Below are 16,103 nucleotides of genomic sequence, written 5' to 3'. Positions count from 1 at the left end.
TGCATCAGACGGACCAGCTGGCCTGATGGTCATGGACTCCAGTGGGGGTGACTCCAGTGCAGCCCAGGTGTCAGGGCAATCTCTCCTAGCCCAAGCTCCCCAGTGGGATAAGGAGCGCGTGACAAGGGTTTCCCTCGGTGGCCCCCCTGCTGGATAACAATGTCTTAAGTGTGTTGAGGTGGGGGGGGGGGGGAGAGGTGGCCCTCTGCAGAATCGGCGGAGGAAGAGGGCCCGAGGCCAGTCCTCGGTTGCGGGGGGCTGGATCCCAAGTCACGGGCGGGATGCAGACCTCCGGCCTCCCGAAGTGCCCGGGGAGCGTGTGACTCGAAGTGCTGCAGGTAGCTCAGCTGACCGGCGGAGGAAGAGAGGGCCCGAGGCCAGTCCTCGGTGGTGGGGGGCTGGATCCCCAGTTACAGGGGGGGAGGTGGGGAGGAGGCCACCCGCCTCCCGCCACACCGTCTCCTTACCTTACCTCGCTGGGAGACCGTGGCTGAAGCGCCACCAGAGGGGGAGTGGAGGAGCCAAGCAGACGATCAGCATGGGAACGCGGGGGCAGCCGCAGCGGTTCCGATTGGTCGCGGCTCCAGCCCCGACCAAAGAGGGATCACAGTTCTCGGACTCTGGCCGCCAGCCCGCGATATTTCACTGCAGCCACAGGTCCGCCGGGTGGTTAGGCGGGCTGCGCGGCTGTTCGGGTCGGCACATGTGTCCCGATGCCCCTCCCCCACGCAGGCCGCCTGCGCCCGGGTGTCGGGTGGCACCACCAATCTGAGCTCCACGGAGCTCCGACCCCGGGTGAGTTAGCTGTCCGCAGCGCCGCACAGCCACTGTTGTCAGCGAGGCTCACAGGGGGTCCACGGGTCTCAAAGTCGGCTCGGATATAGAGTAGAGTCTTACGTTGCAGCCGCATCAGTAATAAGAGATACAGCTGTATTTTGCGAGGTGAAATCCAAGGATAGGCATCCTCGTAGTCCGGAGCTTCTCACTCAGGCGGCCATCTTGCTTTGGCGCAACAGCGCCCTCCCAGCATGCTCTTTTCTTTTATCACAGAAATTTAAAAAAGGATATATTTCCGCCAAGTACTAAAGTCATGTAAGAAATATATGCATTCTGAACAAAGTAAACCGTAATTACAGTCATGTCATGTCATACATATTCGAATCTACACGTCTAATCTATGGCAGTAATATGGTGCAGTGCCTGTAGGCTGGGCCTGGCGTCTTGGATGTATAACCTACCACCTACACCCCACGGACAAGCAACCAAGACTATAGGTCCTACCCACAACCATTGCAGCATATCAAAACTATGGTGCTTGTAATTTCACTACTTATAAGTTTACTCTCGGGTGCATGGTCTGCAGCCATGCACCTAAAACACTAGGTCGTGCACACACCCACCGCACCACCGCACACCCATGTTCACTTATATCCTCACTGCTTATGACTGCAGTCTTGGGTGCAAGACTCTGGGTCCTGGCCAGAACCACCACAGCATATTGCACCCATTGTGGCTTCTTACTTCACTACGTATAAAGTTCGGTTTGGGAGCATGGCCTTCGGCCATGCAACCACAACGCTGCGCCCTTCACACAACCACCTGAATGATGTTTGATAGTACGAGTGTACCTATACCTGTAATATGCTGCAGTAGTTGTGGGCACAGGCTACAGTCTCGGGTGTAAGGCCATAGATTTTCAATGTATGGGTATGCAGTATATAAAATCCATAGTGGCTTATAACTGCAGTGCTTATAACTTTGTTCTTGGGTGCAAAGACTCTACGTCCTGGCCACAACTACCACACCATATCACACTCATTGTGGCTTGGAACTACACTACGTATAAATGTGCTGTTGGGTGCAGCCCTCCCCACAGCCAGTGATGTTCAATACTACGGGTGTATCTATAGCTGCGATATGCTGCAGTGGTTGTGGCCAGGGCCAACGTCTTAGGTGTATGTCCATACATATTTCAATGTATGGGTGTGAAGTGGCTTATAACTACAGTGCTTATAACTTTGTTCTTGGCATGCACCCAACACTCTACACACTCCCCACAACCATCTGATCGATAATGAATACTACAGGTGTATCCATTGCTGTGACATGCTGCGGTGGTTGTGGCCAGGACCTATAGTCTTGGAAGTATGGCCTACGGCCATGCACCCAAGACTCTAGGCCCTAGCCACAACCACCACAGCATATTACACCCATGGTCGATTAGAAATCAGTAGCACACCCATAGAATGAAACATTGTAACTGTAGAATGTACTCAATTTGTACCCAGGACTCTAGGCCCTGCCCACACCTACCAGACACATAATCGATTGTATGGGTGTGATGTATGAATGTGATATCCTGCAGTGGTTGTGGGCAGGGTCTACACGCTTGGGTGTATGGCGTACAGCCTGCCGCCATGCACCCAAAAGTCTACGTCCTGCCCACAACCCCTGCACTATATAAAACCCATGTTGGCTTATAACTTCAGAGGTTATAACTTTGTTCTTGGGTGCATGGCCTTCGGCCATGCACCCAAGACTGCAGGCCCTCCCCACAACCACCTGAGTGATGTGCGATACTACGGGTGTATCTATTGGTGTGGTATGCTGCAGTGGATGTGGCCAGAGGCTAGACTCTTAGCTGTATGTCCATAGATATTGCAATGTATGGGTGTGCAGTGGCTTATAACTCCAGTGCTTATAACTTTGTTCTTGGGTTCATGGCCTTTGGCCATGTACCCAAGACTGCAGGCCCTCCCCACAACCACCTGAGTGATGTGCGATACTACGGGTGTATCTATTGGTGTGGTATGCTGCAGTGGATGTGGCCAGAGGCTAGACTCTTAGCTGTATGTCCATAGATATTGCAATGTATGGGTGTGCAGTGGCTTATAACTCCAGTGCCATGCACCCAAGACTCTACACATTTTCCTCAACCATCTGATCGATAAGCAATACTACAGGTGTATCCATAGCTGTGACATGCTGCGGTGGTTGTGGCCAGGGCCTAGAGTCTTGGAAGTATGGCCTACGGCCATGCATCCAAGACTCTAGGCCCTGGCCACAACCACCGCAGCATGTCACACCCATGGCGGCGTACAAATCAATAGCACACCCTTAGAAAAAAAATAATTTAATTATGGTATGTACTCAATTTCAATGTTCGCTAACATCACGCGTGTTCTTAGAACAGTTTCAAGTTGCCTGCGCACAGCACGGACTGAAATACTACCCTTATGAGACCCCTCATTTTCTGTACTTACAAATATACCGAAGAAGGCGGGCATAGGGAATACATCATTAACACCTACAGCCTGAACAAATACAGTTTTGCACCCATCTCTTACTGTCTGAACTTGCCCAAGCACTCTGACACAGCGAAACAGTTTTCCAATTAGCATTGTGCTGCTTGTCGCCGCTGCCCTGTCGGCGGATCCAAGATGTCGGGCGCATCCAAACAATCTGACGCAGAACAAGGCTCACTGCAGCCAATCGGCAGAGACGTCGCGTGTCCGCGGTCATGACGCCAGCCCCTTAGCCAATCGGTATCTTGTCCGCGGATCGAACAATGAAATGTAACCGCGGAGCGGACATAGATATCACTAATTTTTTTAGACCTACTTTTTGGTCGTTTAAAAAAAAAAAAAAAAAAAAAATAGAACTGCACGTATTCTCACCCAATTTACAAAAGCACGCTTTTGGGACCAAGCCCCTGCCCCTGCCGCAAATTTGGTGAAAATCCACCCAGCGGTTTGGCCTGTAGCCGTGCGCAAAGTTTTTCCCCCATTCAGTCTATGGGATGAAAAAAGGGGTTTTGGGTCCCACCCTATAACTTCCCCCCCCCCCACCGGACCAAACATCACCAAATTATGCAAAAAGATTCAGAGTGGCTCATATACTTTATTTGCAAAGTTTGGTGAGGCAGGGAGAGCGGAGTTATAGGCCGCCCAAAAAGTGCTCTTCCTATGGAAACAGCACCTTATATATAATTACACAGCCACGCTAGTGGATGTGTAGTTATGGTGTGATATATATATATATATATATACATGGCAGTTGCCGCCCTATAGTTAAGGTGAGTCAGATACATAGGAACCCCTCAAAATTCTATTGTTAATAACGTTTGATTAGAGTAATGGATTTGGCTGAAATTTCGAAAGGGATTAAGTCTGCGGGCCCGCAAGACTGCAATGTTTCGTAAAGATGTGTTAAATACATTTTTAAAGTTATTAAGCATCAGAAAAAATGTTTTTCCCACATGTGCGGCCTACTTCCCCATTTATTTTCCTATAGACAAAAAGGTACATTTTTGCCAAAGCCCACAGACTAAACCGTTGGACCGATTCGGACCAGGTCCGAAACACCTTGGGCACGAAGAGTTGACTCGCGATCCATGCGTGGTTTGGGGTTATTCTGTGTTGTAGTTATTTTAAAATTTGAAATGGGGGTGCTCAATTCCCCAAAATTATAGTTATATCTCCCATGATGCATTGCAGGATCATGGTTTTCAGAAACGAAAAACATCTTTTTTCTCTCTCAATGCGAGAGATATTCATGGCTATAGCCGAGGTTATGGCAAAATGAAGTTCAGTAAATAGCTCTTTGCAGGTCAAATATACATCCAAATGCCATCAGGGTAGAGGGGGGCGGAGGAGGGGGGGATGGCTAGAAAGTACTGAGTGAAATTTGGGAGCTGGAGTGGGTCCAGGGACCGAGATTGCAACACAAAGCTTTGTGTAGCCTCAAATAGCTGACATCTAAAAGCAAACTGCGTCACAGAAGCAGCGTGCGTTTTGGGGTGAAAGGGAAGAGGGAAGGGGAGGTGAGAAGGCCATCTGGGGACTGAGGGAGCTAGTATGGATGAGAGGGGCACTTGGTGATGGCCTGGGGGGAAGGGAAGCCTTTTTTTTTCTGGCAGTTTTCGCAGATATTGGAGGTCAATTATGATGACAGATAACCGCAGGTATGTGTAGTTCGGTACCCGCGGTTACATTTTTTTAAAAGATATTTTTATAACTATAGTGATGTCAGGGGTGATAAAATCACTGGCTGTGGCCAAAGGCCACGGCCAGGACTCAACTGCCATCCAGGTCTCCCATTCATGCAGTAACCAGGACAGACTCTGCTTCGCTTCAAAGTGAGGAAAAGGACAGCCTCCTCAGGCCATGTTGCCTGATAAATGAGCCAAACCTACAAGACCTCTTTGAGGAATGGGCCGGCCATTTTCTTGCTTTGAAGCTAGCAGGGTCAGTCGCGGTTACTGCATGGATGGGCGACAGACTGGGGATCTGAATGATTTACTTTTTTTTTATAGCGTGCTACTGTCTGTCCTTGAAGGTTTTGCACTCAGACAATTTTCTGCCATTTGCTGAATTGCATTCTGGTATTTGTAGTCTCCAGTCAATAATGAAAAATGAAACAAATAGGTTTTTTTACAGCAACAGTGGGTTTCCCATCCCTGCAGTAACTGGGACAAACCCTGTATAGCTTCAAAGTGAGGAGGGGTCAGCCCACTAAGGCCATGTCGCCTACTATAAGGGCCCCTCCTTAGAAGAACACTTAGAGAAACATGGCCTAAGAAGGCTGGCTCCTTCCTCGCTTTGAAACTAAGCAGGGTCAATCCCGGTTACTGCAGGGACGGCAGACAATCCACGGTTCTGAATGCTGTGAGTTTTCTTAGTTTTAAATATCTCATACCACACGGCATCAACATTTTTATAAAACAGAAAGAATTGAATTTTTAAAAATTACATTTATGCTGAACACTGCTATCAGAGAACCCTGGCCTTAAGGAGTTTGAGACGCAGCACTTAACCATTATGCTACAATTATTTTATTGTTTGGAGTTTCACAAGTTTCATACCTAGCCTTTTATCATTGAACATATTAAATTATAGGCTAAGCATGGAATGTATACCCCATGAAGCATCAACCTAGTGGTTAAATGCTGGGCCTCGCACTCTGGCAGGCGAGGGTTCAAAGCTCTATGTTTTTTTTTTCTTTAACTAATTTAATTAAAAAGAAATCAACGCAAGTGGGAGGTGGCAGGGTTTGGTGCAGTGCAGTCCTGTGATCTTTAGCATGTGGGCATTTAGACGTTGCTGAAATGTCAGCCACATCCAAACATCCCTTGCCCCAAAATAACTGTGGCAGAATGGCTTTCGCGCTGGAATGGCTGCTGCGGTGGAATACCCGTGCCAAATCCGTCTGCGTCAAAATGATGGCGCCGAAAGGGATGTACCGCTTGGAGAACGCCGTTTAACCAAAGTATGTGCTCCATGGCAAATAATTTCATCTCACTGTGTATTGCCTAAAAACATTGTGAAGTCTCAAAGCCTGCAATCCGAAGGCAACGGCTAGTGTTCTGGTAGCATTTTAAAATGGACAGTGGCCGAAGCCCATGCTCGTGATCTGGAAGCGTTCTAAAATCTATGGAACAAAACCCTTCAAATTCATGGAAAAACTTTTGTTTCAGGGAGGTTAAGGTGAGAAGTACTTTGTAACAAAGGTTTTGTTACAACAGTAACTGGCATTAAGCTCAGCATTCAGCCATGGTCAGTGTGCATGGCCAAATATATTTTAACACATGAAAGGGTACTAGTCATGGCCTTCAGTTATGGACACTGGTCACAATTTTCACCTACGTGCACTGAATATTTTAAAACACTAACAAGCTACCAACCACAGATGTTGGCCTTTACCAGTGGAAGCAGCTTTCAACAGTATCCCCTGTATATTACATACACTGAACAGGCACAAACCATGGACTTTAGCACAATACTGCCCAGTGGCCACAAACTTTGACTGTGCCCTCGATATATTCTAACTTATATATGGGCCACTAGCCATGGCCTTTGACCTTGATCAGTTTATACATCTTTTGGCCATGCCCACTGTACATTTTAAAATAAAAAATGAAATAAGCTATGGCGTTCGGACATGCCCAAAGCATACTATATTCACTAACCAGCCGCTAGCCATGGTTTTCAACGCAAAGCTAGCCAGTGGCCGCGGCCTTTAGCTGTGCCGACTGTATATTCTGACAAATTAATGGGCACTACTTATGGCCTTTAGCCATGACCACCGACTACAGCTTTCAATGTGCCCACTGTACATTTTAAAACAATGACAGGCTACTAGCAATGGCTTTTAACCATGCACATTGATATTTTAACAATAACCGACCACTAGCTATGGCCTTTGGTGCTGGAAAGTGACTCCAGCCTTTGTCATGGCCAAGTCCACGGCCTAAATTGTTATTAAGGTAGTCAAAGCTTTCATGAGCCAACTCATAAATGGGGTTATGCCCAATTCCATTATTGATGTAAACGGTTATATACAATGTAATTAGTGTGGTCACCAGTGATGTGATTTGTAATGTCAGTGTTCCCATACAACATGTAATTAGTGATGTGATCGGACACGTCATCATTTTGGTTATAGTCTGCGCAACAAGGGGTTGCGAAGTTAAGGTGGCTTTAGCTGAATTTCCAGGGTTTTGTTGCATTCTCACCTTTGTTTTCACCTTAACGTCCCTGCAACTAAAGTTTTTTCTTTGAATATATTTGTACAACCTTCATTTGATACACTGATCGGATTGGTTTGGGTGCAAATCCACTTTTAAGTGGTTTATCATTCCCACTGTGGTCCCACCTAACTGCCACCAAACATTTACCAAGACCTTGGTAACAAGCCCCATGATCTTTGATTTATCTATATTGATTTTTACACTGTTCGTGTTCGAGTATGCATGAATAGCTTCCTTTAAATGCTGTCATCCAATTTGCAGGATGTCTAGAAGGAATAGATCATAAGAATAAGCCATGGATTGGATGGGATGAACTCCCAGCATGGGAGGAACTCCCAGCATGGGATGAAAGGTGCGGGCAGCAGCCACAGCTCCGAGTCTGTCTTCCACAAAATGAGTTTAGTAGCACTAGGGCCAGAATCCACCCCATCTTCTGGACCGTTAATGGCCCAATCGCCTCCATAGTTCTGCTGCCCATGTTTTGAGTAACTTGGCCCACAACATATGGCATGCTACTATGTCAAATGCAGCACTGTAATCCAGAATAGCCACATATGGTGCTTTCAGGTTGTTCCACCTGATGGTTGCTGCTTAACTGGATCAACGCAAAAGTGTTGACTGAGGCAAACATCTACTTTGGAAAATAAATGTGGGTCGTAGGAATTCTAGAAATTGGCCTAAACCCAAGATACAAGTTCTACCAAGATTGTTTTTGCAAAAACGCTGCTCAAACACGCAACGCTTCTTGGTCCCATCGCCCCTTTCTTACATACTGGGATAGGCGTCCTCTTGCGCCACGAGTCAGTGACTTGCACACATCTCCCTTAAAACACATTTTTGTTTTCGAAGCTGAATGTCACTGCATTCGTGTTACTGTGATAAAAATGCCACATTTGTACATAGCAATTGAGACAGGATTGCTCACCCTGCAAACGACTATAATAATTGGTATGATTACCAAATTTAAAGCTCCTAAACGAGAACCATTGATTGCTTGAATCATCGATTGATGTTATTTGTAAGTTGAGGATGAATGGATCGATTCAGTTTGGTGGGTAAACCTGGTACTGTCTGCCTGTAAATCGTCACAAGAAATGTCTTCAGATCTAAGGAATGTGGGTATGAACGACTGAGGATTCCCTGCCTTTGTGCAGTCTCCACCACGTGGGACCCATAACCGCTGCGCATTCTGGGACACTAGTTGCTTTGAGTGAGAGTGCGGTGCTTTTTAAATCTGAAAGCACAGTCAGATGAATTAACTTTCCAAACATAAATTATGGATTCCACTACTTAGCTTTCAGGGGTTATATTAGGCATTTGAATAATGAAGGCGGCATAGAAACCCCGAAGGCGGTATCATGCAGGATGGTGCCCTGCAGTCTTAAGTACACATTAAGCCCTGACATGCAAGCCTGTGACATGTGCCGCTTCCTGGTCTTGCGGTGGTGGTGATGATGATGATGATCGGTGGTGTATCCTTTACTTTTGAGAAGTGAGTAGGGGCTCTCAAGCGCTGGTGATCGCCTACGGCGGGGGGTGGGGGGGGTGATTGGGGCATGATAAGGAGCTTGCATGGCAGCTCTATCAGGAAAGGAGGAATTGACTCATGCTGGGATCTGCACATGGCCAGTGCTGTGGGACACAGCCAGCATGTTCTGGGATTGCTGGTAAAAGTCAGCAAGGCTTCGGTTTAATTAAATTGGTGGATACAAATAGTACATTCTCCAGTTACTTGGAAGGTTTGGCAGCTGCTGTTCTCCCACATTTCCTTGCTTAGTTAGTGTTTCAGAGTTAGAAAGCAGGGGAGGTTTCTCCCTACCAAGCTTCTTCGTAATTTCTCAAGTGAGCAAAAAGCTTGCATCTTGCTCTTAAGAATAGGACAATACCTTCAATACAAACTGAAGCTCTATTTGCTCTTTTCTTGTGACATGACTCCTTTAGGTCCGACTTATTTTGCTTAATTATCTGTGCCTGAAATTGCCTGTATTGTCGGGTGTTCTCGATCTTATTGCATATTTCTGATTGTCCTCTGAATCGCTGTGGAATACATACCTTACCATGAATTACTTCTGTGCATATTGCACTGTTTTTAGTCCCTGTACTCGAAGCAATTCTCACTAAATCCCCATACCTTGCAGTATGGAATGAATTCTGGTTTTAAGGAAAGCTGTTGTTGTATGTCACCAAATCACCCTCATAGTCGTGTAACAGCACAGACGGGTTACCTGGAAGTTGGGCAGGTGAAATTATTATTGAATTCGGATCCTACATTTTTTTTTTTTAAATGATGTAGTTTCTTTTACAAAACTTTTCATTTGATGTATTCTGTTCATATTAAAAAAGAACAAGAAAAGGAAACCAAGGACGTATGTCCACATGTCTTAATTAAACTTCTAACTTCGCACCTGCAGGCGGCTCCAGCGAGCTGTAGCAAGTTTCTTTGATTTGTTTCCTTTTTCTGTGTTTCAGTTATGTGGTTCCAGAATCGGATGATGGTAGTGGTCAAGTTTTTGTTTCCGCCTATCAAAAGTTGGGCCCATTGATCTTTGGGGGCAAGGGGTTGACCGGGAGTAGTAATCATTTCTCTGTATAGATTTCTTTTTTCAGTTAGGTTGGGACATTCCATGATTACATGGTATACAGTCTCAACTGTGTCTTGTTGCTCACAAAATCGGCAGCAGTAGAGTGATTTTGGAATCTTTCTTGTTAGAGCAAGTAGTTCTCACGTAGGTAGCTGGTTTCATTGATTATAAATTGATCTTGAATTTGTTTACAATTATCCTGTACTCTCTGTGTATGTGTGCTGTGCACTGTGATCACACATGGGAAATCTGCCTACAACACTACTAAAGGACACGGAAAGTCACCCCGTATGAACCGTTTTATGGGGCGTCAGCCCACAGGGGGCCGCTGCCTGGACCATGGGATTCGGGGCTCCATCTAATGTTCTGAGATGAGGGCTCCACCAATCAGAGTATTTAAACCCCAATCAAGGTGTGATGCACTCCTAGCACATCCGGATTGAAAAAGGAATCTGGTTTTAGGGGTGTTGTTGATTGGGTGAAGCAGTGAGGGGTGATATGCTTGTAGTGCCAACTGGCATGGAGGTGCCAATTCTTAATGCATATCATTTCAAGACCTAGGAGAACCATGAACTGAGATGGGCAATAAAGTTTGCCGAGGATGAGGATGAACACTAACACCTTTCATGACTGCTCCGTGCTCCTTGAATGCAGTAAAGGGGTTGCAGAGCGATTGTTGGTGACCGGTCTGTCACAGTCAGTTGCGACAGAGCGGATGGAAACTTGGATCCACTGGTTGCCTACTAGTCCCTGACCTTTTGGGTTACTTGTAACCTGAACACAAGCTGACCTTTTCTACACTCCTTCTTGGCCCCCTTCCTTTCCGAGAGCCTGCATGCTATAGAAACAGTTATCAGGATATCCCGGTATTAAGTCCCCCAAGTGCAACATCACAGTGAACCATGTTACTCCTCGGCTCATCATTTCTACTCAATGTCAATCTTTGTGCAAGTGCGTTGGTCCCCTTTACCTTTATGATGAAATAATTAGTTAGGTCACCATCGCCTATTTTTAATACAGGGACTTCTTATTATTTTTTTTTATTATTTATTATTGAGTGCATCCCGTAATCTCATTTGATCTAGAATGGCCCTGTGCAACTTGAAGCACACCCGCTCACTGGCTCTCATGGGCTGGGCATGCTCAGCTGGCCAGTCCATCATACCCAAAATGTGCAGTCTGCCATGATTGTTAAATTTCCTTCACAGACAATAAAAAAGAAGTCTTACTGTGCGGACTTTCCAAAGTGGTGGGGAGTGAATGGGAAATCGAGGTTCAGAGCAGAATGGCGTTGCTGGGATGAAGCGATCCCCTGCTCTCATGATGGCCACCCGCTGCACCACATGGATGAGATGCTTCAACAAGAGACAACACTAGAGAGAGTTGCAGGAAAGTGTGTAGTCTTCATCACTTACTGCATCTCCGGACATCGATCACTTACTAATGCTACCCGACTTCAGTGGCACATTCTCATTATGTGGCAAATAAAAATGAATAAACTTGCTCTATAGGAAATTCTGTAGAAGAAAATCATTTGTTTTAACTCTCGTCAGTTTGAGATAGTAAACGTACTACAAACATCAACAGAGTCAATGAGATACACCACAACAATTCAGATAGTCTTTCTCCCAAAAGAGTGTAAGCATAGGCTAGTTTCATTTCTCCTTATGTAGTTACACATCTTAAAGTCAGCATCTACAACTAACCCTATGCAATGTTAGTAAATTTAAAGAAAATGGAAAATGGAAAAAAAACACCACAAAATAAAAACTTAGACCTATGTAGACGACATGGCACAACACGATTTGCACACACAGTTATCACACAGACCCACATCCTTACAAATCAGACATTCCCCTCAACTCTAACAACTATTTCAATGGAAGCCTAATGTCAACCATACAAGTCATTATATGGTCCCGACATCTCCAAATAATCACCCTGACGTTTCAGTTTTTGCCTCATGAATTTCTCATAGCTGGACAGAGTCTGTAAGTCTTGACAGCCAGCCCGCGACCTTTGGCTTTTTCTTTTTTTCCAAAACCTCAAGATTTGCTTAGCTGCCTTTACCAGCACTTGATCTATCCAGCTACCATAGCCTCGAGCCACATTACATCTCCCTGTATCTGAAAGCAGAATCACTGGATAAGGCAATGTAGTAAACACCATTCCAAAAATTATATCTAACCTGTCCAGAACCTCTCCCCAAAATCCAGTCACTCTTGAGCATTCCCATAGCATATGCACCAGGGTACCTCCCCTTTGACCACACCCCAAGTAGGATTCCTCACTTGTCATACCTAAATCAAGCATCCACCAGGGGTCCAATACAGACATCTCAGAATCCTCTGACAAATTAATCGCAGATTCAAATCCATCTTTGACTTCGTACCCACTCTTAATATACTATCCCATTCCTTTACGGGTATGTCCCTACCCAGTTCTTTCATTCATGCTTGCCGCAAACTTTCCCAGGAGACAGCACTTTGAGTCAAAGATATCGCAAGCCATCGGTTTATCTCCAATTGGTCCATTTAACATCCCTTGTCTCTGCGTCAGAAAAGACTCCAACTTTGCATGCCTCCTTAATTCCCTCCTCCCTGAACCAAAATTGATTCTAAGAGAGTCAAAAGGAACCATCTCATCTGCCCATTATTCCAATAATCACACATTCTTAAAATTCCTTACGCCATACATCTTCACCAGCACAGAGTCTTATTCTCAATTTGTAGCCCTGAGACGCTCCATAATGAATCCTTAAATTCTCGCCAAAACCTACCATCCATGAAACAAGTGCATCCCTGGTTGCAACAGTAGAGGGTAATTTAACAGCTAAATTGGGAATTGTCCCCATGGGATATACATCTCGCCAAAAATATGGTGAAAATCTAGCTTTTTCTATGGATATCCACAGTAGCATGCAATCATCCTTCTCAGCTAAATAAATTGCAGACTTTTTCAATAGAAACCCCCTGTGATAGTGTTCTAGATTAGGTTACCCAAAAAAAATAAATAAATAAAAAATAAAACTCATGCACTGCCAGCCTTAAAATGTAACGTGGAATCTCAGGCCCTTTCCGCCCCCCCCCCATAAAATAATTCTGAAAAACATTATCAATACGCCTGAGAACCTTCTTTGGAAACCTCAGAGGGAGTGATTGAATAATGTAAAGAACCTTTGGTAAAAGCACCCTCTTAATGCATTAATCTCTGTCCAAATATTAAGCGTCAGACGTAGCTATTTTTGCACATCCCATTGAAGACCTCTAATCACTTAACTACATTAAATTCAACTATCCTCTTCAGATCTCGGACAAGGTGAACTCCAAAGTACTTTGCATTCATATCTGCCCACTGACAATTCCACGCAGTCAAGTCTCCACGTGGGTGGGAGGTATTAAGTCCTTTTGACAAACTCATGTTCATGTGTTACTCGTGTCAACTGGCCGAGGAGAAACACAACTACAGACACCATATTGTTAAAGGGTTTTATTAAGCAACAGTAAAACATAAAACTATTGCATTGAAATTGGTTCATGATGCTGTAACATCATGGTCCTTGGATAACGTAATCATTGAACTCTTCGAAGGACAGCAACCAAACTGTAGGGCGACAATACAATGTCCTGCTTAGTTTGTTCTAGTGCTCAGTACTTCTTCTGGTGACCAGAAGGCCTCTCACCCTCTTGTGATATTTTGGGGGATTCTTTTGGTTGAAACCTCTCCCCATGGCGCAACTTTCTGATAATGCATGCAGGCCTGCAATAGCTGCATAAAAGACTTTATGTAACATAGTAATGCAACACAAAGACAATGACATCAGTACACTTGGTGGCAAGATATGGCCATTCCTGCTGCCAGAGTCCGCATGCTGTGTGTGCCTCAGTAATCTTTCATTTCTCGGCGAGCAAGAGATGAGCGATGGAAGTGGGTAGTGATACCATCCCATCTTCCCGTACTGTGTGTCTCAAGGGAACTGCAAGACCCCTAGAGTTCGGGGACCTTATACACGCACTCTGCCTTGGGCCGTCTCCATCTCCATGTCATCGCAGACAGGGCAGATAAGATTTTGTTGTGGGAATATTTTACTCCCCATTTTTAAAGTTGGAAGTAAAATGATTTTGATTCAAAAAGTAAGTCCAATTCCCAATGGGAGTATTTTATTAGCGAGTACAATGGTTTTAGCTGGAAAATAGAAAGGTTTTTGCAAGGATTATTTTTCGCCTCCAATTAATTGATGCACATTAAAGGTACCGGCGTGCCTCTTCGGAATCAGGAAGTATTAATGGCACTTTCCCTCTGCCGGTCTATGTGTAGTACTGGGCATGAGTGGGGGTAAAGCAGGGGCACAAGGACATATGCGTCTTTCCTGTATTTTTGCTGGGAGTATTTTTACACCCTATTTTTGCGGAGTATTTCCCTATTTTTAGGGTGCAAAAGCAGCCGATACAGCCCTCATCTGCAGGGCTGGTCACAGGCCTCCTGTTCGAGGGGCAATATCCTTCTACTGCAGAGTAGGGGGTACTGCATCCTGTACATTGCAAAGTGAGGCATCACAAAGACTTTCCTCGGGTGACTGCAGACTCCTTTCAGTGTGTACTTCGGGATAATGGACTTGAGCGCCTGCCTTTCCTGGAAAGCTTAGCAGATCTCCTAATCACTCTCGGAGCAGTGTCGAGTACTTTTCCTGGCAGCTACCAATTTTGAGCAACTACACAAAGCCGAGTTAATCACTTACACTGAATGTTCAAAATGAGCAGACAAAGCACAAATAAAAAGCTCAAACTTGTCATTCCATGCGCAATATATGCAACATTAAGTTTCCTGAAGTTAACAAACAGCAGATAAAGTCCTGAAGAACTTTGCATTATCCTAGACAAAATTCCTCGAAAATAGATGATGAAATTCTTTGAGCCTGATGTGGAAGTCCACCTGACCACCGAGTAAAAGCCAAAACATCACATTCATCATTCCTGTCCGCCCCCACCCCCATCCCCATCCCCATCCCCATCCCTGCACTACCCTGCTGGCACTGTACCAAACACCAACCACAAAACGGCCTATTGTATGTCTTTTGTGAAGTGGGACTCTAGCACAGGGCGATGCAAGTGATGCCAAAGGGCAGGTTTCGGGGACTTGGCCTAAAAGGTGCCAGTGGCTACCCTGTAGGAGCCCCACCCAACTTGAGGGCACAACTGCCTGTCTTCCTTCTCCAAGCCACCACTGTCATTCAATTTAGGAAGGTTATTCAGTTGAAAAATGAAAAGATTAGATCAGGCAAAGGCAACGCACACCTCGTGGCTCACTCAGGGTAGAGCGCAAACCCAGGTGCTGCCACCCATCACGTTCACCAATTAATGAATACCAACCAATAATGAGTAGCGAATCACTAGGCACCAACATTACCAGAAAAGGAACAGAAGAACATATGGAAAGAGGGCGAGGGATAGACAAGGCCACGAGCTGGGAAGGGCCAAGACTACCACTGGGCGCAGCAGCTTTGAACTCAAATCTATTCTGCCAGCCTAATTTCCTCGGGTTCAATACAGCTCCTAAAAGTCCCTCCAACCCGCACTATAGATCGTCACTCCACACCGCCGTTTGCTCTGGCTGCGTCTCTATCCTAGCGCCTAGTACTTGATTTTGAAGTGCGCGCTTTACAGCGACTGAAATAGCTAATCTTTCAAGCAACGTTACACGCGAGGGTGCGGTTTTACGACACCGAACAAAGAGCCCCTTTTGCGTCTCCCTTCTTCTTGCAATGTGCCCACATTTTATGTTTGAGGGTTAACTCGCTGGCTCCCTAGAATTGCACTATTATAAAACCCGCCCTGTGCACGCGGTAAAAGGTCACATTTCCTAGAAGCGGGCGAGTGCGGGACGTGAGGACGTGTGCCTTCTTTTTTCCCAAACTACAATGTGAAATAATAAAACGCCACACGTGCCAGGGAATCAGAAAGGCGATGTGAGCCTGGTTAATTGCCATTAAATGA

General features: G+C 45.5%; 1 protein-coding gene across 7 annotated transcripts in view; it reads right to left on the bottom strand.

The window, feature by feature from the left end:
• TBC1D5 (TBC1 domain family member 5) overlaps positions 1-16,103 on the bottom strand; it is a 2,783,701-nt gene that overhangs the window by 2,722,432 nt on the left and 45,166 nt on the right. The window lies entirely within an intron of this gene.

Source organism: Ambystoma mexicanum, chromosome 2q (genome assembly GCF_040938575.1).
Source record: "Ambystoma mexicanum isolate Mex_15411 chromosome 2q, UKY_AmexF1_1, whole genome shotgun sequence".
Taxonomy (NCBI): Eukaryota; Metazoa; Chordata; class Amphibia; order Caudata; family Ambystomatidae; genus Ambystoma; species Ambystoma mexicanum.
The sequence above is the reverse complement of the archived record's forward strand: the minus strand, read 5'-3'. Positions and strand labels throughout refer to the sequence as shown.